Source organism: Sciurus vulgaris (genome assembly GCF_902686455.1).
Source record: "Sciurus vulgaris genome assembly, chromosome: 12".
Taxonomy (NCBI): domain Eukaryota; kingdom Metazoa; phylum Chordata; class Mammalia; order Rodentia; family Sciuridae; genus Sciurus; species Sciurus vulgaris.
Window position 1 is genome coordinate 62,450,824 of NC_136473.1, and position 6,277 is coordinate 62,457,100.

Consider the following 6,277-nt stretch of genomic DNA (forward strand, 5'->3'; position numbering starts at 1 on the left):
ATCACATAATTCAAATTATGCTGGGATTTCAGGGTCATGCGGTTGAGAGAGAGAATTTAATTTTAAGAAATTGGGCATCTTCGGGCCGCCGCAGCCCTCCAAGGGCGCTGGTAATCCAGGAATCACGAAGGGCAAGGTGGGAAGGGCCCTCTGTAGGCCTGGTCTGCCATAATCACAACAGCTAACACCCAGGACACTGGCAGTGCCAGGTGTGTTTTAGGCACTTTTCATATACTGACTTGGCCCTCACTGCAGCTCCATGAGGCTCCACCTACAGTGTCCTGTCCATCATGCCCTCTGACTCAAAGAGCAGCAGCTTCCTCAGCAGTGTGGGCACCACCCGGAAGGCGCCATCCCCACCGTCCCTCCTCACCGACGGGCAGGCAAACTAGAAGGTGGAGAACCTGTCCATTCAGCTGTGGCTGATGACCCGCGAGAGGAATGAGCTGCGCAAACGCCTGGCCTTTGCGACCCATGGGACGACCTTTGATAAGAGGCCCTACCACAGACTGAATCTGACTATGAGAGGCTGAAGATCCAGTGTGTGCGGGCCATGTCGGACCTGCAGAGTCTGCAGAACCAGCACACCAATGCCTTGAAGAGGTGCGAGGAGGTGGCCAAGGAGACCGACTTCTACCACACACTCCACACTCCTGAGTGAACAGACTCAGCTGAAGGATGATGTGGACATGCTGAGGCGGGAGAATGGGCAGCTGCTGCGGGAGCAGAACCTACTGCAACAGTCCTGGGAAGACATGAAGCGGCTCCATGAGGAGGACCAAAAGGAGATTGGAGACATCTGGGCACAGGAGCGGCAGGTGCCGAAGCACAACGGGTCATTGCAGATCCTCAACAAGCTGTACGACACGGCCATGGACAAGCTGGAGGGGGTCAAGAAGGACTACGCCACCCTGCGGAAGCGGTGCAGCGAGAAAGTCGCCATCCACAACTCAGACCTGAGCCGCCTGGAGCAGCTGGGGGAGGAGAACCAGCGCCTGCTGAAGCGGACGGAGATGCTGACCCAGCAGAGGGACACCGCCATCCAGCTGCAGCACCAGTGTGCCCTCTCCCTGCGGAGGTTCGAGGCAGTCCACCACGAGCTGATCAAGGCCACCGCCCAGAACAAGAACCTGCAGTGGGAGATGGAGCTGCTGCAGTCAGAGCTGACAGAACTGAGGACCACGCAGGTCAGAACCGCCAAGGAGTCGGAGAAGTACAGGGAGGAGCGGGATGCCGTGTACAGCGAGTACGAGCTCATCGTGAGCGAGCGCGACCAGGTCATCTCTGAGCTGGACAAGCTGCAGACCGAGGTGGAGCTGGCCGAATCCAAGCTCAAGAGCAGCACCTCTGAGAAGAAGGCAGCCAAGGAGGAGATGGAGGCGCTGCGGCAGATCAAAGACACTGTGACAATGGATGCTGGGAGAGCCAACAAGGAGGTGGAAATCTTTCGAAACCAGTGCAGGGCTCTGTGCCAGGAGCTGAAGGAAGCCCTCCCGGAGGCGGATGTGGCCAAGTGCCGCCTGGATTGGGCCTTCCAGGAGCGGGACAAGATTGTGGCGGAGCGAGACAGCATCCGGACACTGTGTGACAATCTTGGGCGGGAGTGGGCCTGGGACGGGCAGTGAGTGAGCTGGCTGAGGCCCTGCGCAGCCAGGAGGACTCTCGGAAACAGAAGAATGACGTCAGCCGGGAGCTTAAGGAGTTCAAAGAGCAGATGGAATCCCAGCTGGAAAAGGAGGCCGGGTTCCGCAACTGATGGCCCACAGCTCCCACCACTCGGCCATCGATACGGATTCCATGGAGTGGGAAACAGAAGTGGTCAAGTTTGAAAGGGAGACGGAGGATATTGACTTGAAGGCACTTGGGTTTGACATGGCAGAAGGTGTGAATGAGCCTCGTTTCCTAGGGGACTGTGGCATATTTGTCACTAAAGTGGACAAAGGAAGCATTGCTGATGGCCGCTTAAGGGTCAATGACTAGCTGCTGAGAATCAACCATGTGGACCTCATCAACAAGAACAAGAAGCAGGCCATCAAGGCCCTCCTCAATGGAGAGGGGCCATCAACATGGTCATGCAGTGGAGGAAGTCCCTGGGTGGGAAAGTGGTCACGCCCCTCCACATCAACCTCAGTGGACAGAAAGACAGTGGCATCAGTCTGGAGAGTGGAGCGTATACTGTTGCTGTGGTACCTGGAAGCCCTGCTGCCAAAGAAGGGTCCCTCGCCGTGGAAGACAGGATTGTGGAAATCAATGGCATCACACTGGACAAGTCCCTGAATGAATGTGAATCTCTGATACGCAGTTGCCAGGACTCCTTGACCCTCTCCCTCCTGAAGGTGTTCCCTCAGAGCGCCTCTTGGAGTGGCCAGAACATCTTCGGAAACGTCAAGGACTCTGATAAGATGCTGAGTCTTCGGACCCACGGCCTGGAGGTCCAGGCTCATCACAAGCGCAGCTCGATGCAGCACCGCAGATCCACGCAGATGGAGCGCTTCCGTGTTGGGCTGGAAGACAGGAAGGAACCAGTCCCCGGGGAAGCAGCACCTCCTTTTTGCACAAACCGTTCCCTTGGGGCCCCTTTTCAGTCTCCCCAGAGACCTGTCCCAGCGCCTCAGAGCGCAGCCTGAGCTCCTTCCACTCTGATGCCTCTGGGGAGCGTAGCTACATACTGGTGGACATGCGGAGCAGGCAGCCCTGCTGCCCTTCGAGACTGAGGCGGGCCCCTGTGGGGTGGAGGCCCCTCTGGACAAGGTGGATGGTGAGGGCGCCAACAGCGGTGTGACCTGGCCCAAGGCCGTGCTTGGCTCCATGGCAGGGCCGGAGAAGCTCTCCGTTTACAAGAAGCCAAAGCAAAGAAAATCTACCTTTGACCCAAACACTTTCAAACATCCCCAGACACCCCCCAAAATAGACTATTAACTCCCAGACCCTGGGCCTGCTCACTCCCCCCAGCCCTCCAAAAGGATGGGGCCTCTGACACCCCCAAAGCCCCCAGGAGAAGTGACTCCATCAAGTTCCAGCACAGACTGGAAACCAGTTCTGAGTCCGAGGCCACACTGGTGGGCAGCTTGCCATCTACCAGCCCACCAGGTGCCCTGGCCCCGGACGCCAGCCTCGGGAAACCCATGCATGCATCACCCCCTCACAAAGCCAGGGTCTGCACTGCCTCCAGCTACCACCCCAAAGGGGTCAGGGACTCCTCCTACCTGCCAGCCAAGAAGTCCTGTGATGAGGATCTCACTTCCCAGAAGGTAGAAGAGCTGGGGCAGAAGCACTGCCGGCCCAAGTGTGCGCCCAGTTTTCCACCCAAGCTTGCTCCAGAGCAGAAGTGCATCCCAGCTAGTGGAGAGCTGTCCCCAGCGGTCCAGGAGCGGTCCCCTTATTCACCAGGGCATTCCAGCCAGCACGGAAACCCCCCACTCTGCCCCAACAGGCCATCCATGGGCGCTGTTCCCTAGAGCATGACCCCCAGCACTGCTGTGAGCTCCATCCTGCAGAACCCCATCTATACTGTGCGTAGCCACAGGGTTGGCCCTTGCAGCTCTCCGCCTGTGCCCCAAGATGCCGGCCCCCAGGGCTTGCTCCCAGTGTCCAGCACCAGGGCCACCTGAGACTAGACCTCAGCTACAGGGCCGGCAGCAACTACGCTGAGATGAGAGTGTCCCACGGGTCCAACTCGCTGCCCTCCAGCGCCCGCCTCACGTCTTCGAGTAACTTGCAGTTCAAGGCAAAATGCATTAAGATCCCATTAACACCCAGGTAACTTCACTCTCTCATGGGCTCTGACAGAGGTTCATTGTCACATTTTGAATGCAGCACTCCTCAGTCACCCCTCAACATCAACACCCTGTGTACCTGTAGTCAGTCCCAGACCTCAGCCTCCACGTTGCCCAGAATTGATGTCAACCCTGCATCCCTTGGGGAGCGGAGAAAGGACAGGCCTTATGTGGAGGAACCACCGTGCCATGTGAAGGTACAGAAGGGCTCAGAGCCATTGGGCATCTCCATTGTGAGTGGAGAGGACGGGATCTACATCTCCAAGGTGACCACTGGAAGCATCGCCCACCAGGCTGGCCTTGAGTATGGGGACTAGTTACTTGAGTTCAATGGTATAAACCTGCAGAGTGCCACAGAGCAGCAGGCCCGGCTCATCATAGGGCAGCAGTGTGACACCATCACCATCCTGGCTCAGTACAACCCGCACATGCACCAGCTTGGCAGCCACTCCCACTCCAGCTCCCACCTGGACCCTGCTGGTGCCCACTCCACTCTCCAGGGCAGTGGTAGGACCACCCCCGAGCATCCCTCTGTCATTGATCCGCTCATGGAACAGGACAAGGGCCTGGCACACCCCCAGCCAAGCAGAGCACCCCCTGCTCCAGGATCATGGGAGATGCCAACAAGAAGACCCTGGAACCATGAATTGTCCTCATCAAGAAGTCCCAGCTGGACCTTGGGGTGCATTTGTGTGGTGGGAACCTGCACAGGGTGTTTGTGGCCGAAGTGGAGGATGACAGTCCTGCCAGGGGTCCTGATGGCCTGGTGCCAGGGGACCTGATCCTCAAGTATGGCAACCTGGATGTGCACAATAAGATGGTGGAGGAGGTGTATGTGGAGATGCTGAAGCCAAAAGACACTGTCTGCCTGAAGGTGCAGTACCACCCTGAGTAGTTCACCAGGATCAAGGGCCTGCCTGGCAACAGCTTCTACATCAGGGCCCTGTATGGCCGGCTGGCAGAGGTGGAGCATGAGCTGAGCTTTAGGAAAGAGGACATCCTCTACATGGATGACACTTTGCTTCAGGACACATTTGGGTCCTGGATGGCGTGGCAGCTGGACCAGAATGCCCAGAAGATCCAGCATGGGCAGATTCCCAGCCACATGACTGCAGGTACTCAGACTGCTGGAGGTGGAGAACCAGTGCCTGGGTGGGGACAACTCGCCGGAGCAGCATTTTTCTCCCACACTAGGGGACGTGACTTGGGCATCCTCACAAGCTCGCCTCTTGGCCTCTCCCTCCTGTTTCCCCTGCCTCCAAATGTCATTGGTCTCCTGGTTCTTCTCCAGTTGCGTTTATTATTTATGTGGCGGGCGAAACCCGGGGCCCAGGGTTACACCACGTGCATCTAAAGATGGCGACTGGCAGAGAGCAAACGGCGTCCTGATTATGCCTGAAGAGAGGCAGGAAGTGTTTACAATTGGCTGTACAATAATCAGTTCAGCTGCCTAGCGTGGACAGATATACTTTACATGTATGCTCGAGCGAGTGATCGCTTGACCTTTAACAGGATTGTATGGACATATCTGGTTACAATTGCTTATGCATGAGACTGCTTATATATTGAGGGTGTTATTTGAATAAAGGGGAAGCTGCTTCATGAACCTCTGAAGTGTACATGTCTTTCGTTCCGCTGGTCAGGCCATAAGAGCGAGAAGCCATGGCGAGCCGCTTGGAGCAACCCGGGCTAGAAGCAGCAGTTTTCCGTATATTTAAGCATGTGTGTTGTCCATCAGGGCTTCGTGGGTCTCAGTGACATGGCTGGGACCTGGGCGGGGTGGCCACATGCCACGGCCCCCCTTGAGATTCCGAGAGTCCCAACAGCCCTTTCTCAGTGCAGTGTGGGCAATTTTGGATGTGAAAACACTCGAGTTTCATATTTTGAATGAGAGCTTTCAGGGAGAGTTTAATGGTTAGCATTGCCACCTTTGAAAATCTAAAAATAAAACCTGCAACCTCGTTCATCTTGGTTCCAGGGTTCACGGCATGAACCCGACTTTGGTCTTCGTTGGGTTATTTTGGGTTTTGTTGGGTTTTTGTTGTTTTCTTTCTTTTGCACTTCTGATGCTGGATAAGTCTGGCTGAAGATTTGATGTGGTTCCTCCTTAAACTGTGTGTCCTGTTAATAGGTACTGTACCAGGCTCCACGTAAGTGTCAATGGAGTAGGACCTATATTTTAATACTGTTCCTAACATTTCATTTTAATAGCAGGATATCTTTGATTTGATTTTATTCTTTGGAATTCTAGAAACTAGATTGTAGTTTAGCCATTACTGACATTTTTGAAAAAGGGATATATTTTCTTGCACAGCTGTTAAAAAGAAAAACAAGTTTCAGTCCTCAATGCTGTCCTTTGTTTTCCAGGTACAAGTTTTCTAGCTCAGACAACTGAGAAAAATTGTAGACTATTCTGGATACATTGCTTGCATGCTGTTTTTCTATGTTGCAGTCAGGTTGGGTTGTGATGGGCAGTGTGCAGGCAGGTGCAGATCTGACAG

At 55.1% G+C, this 6,277-nt stretch overlaps 1 pseudogene across 1 annotated transcript; it reads left to right on the forward strand.

The window, feature by feature from the left end:
- Nucleotides 1-290: 290 nt before the first annotated feature.
- Nucleotides 291-5,930, forward strand: LOC306641966 (disks large homolog 5-like; annotated as a pseudogene). The gene is made up of 2 exons: nucleotides 291-4,891; nucleotides 5,908-5,930. The product of its transcript is annotated as a disks large homolog 5-like (transcript).
- Nucleotides 5,931-6,277: the final 347 nt, after the last annotated feature.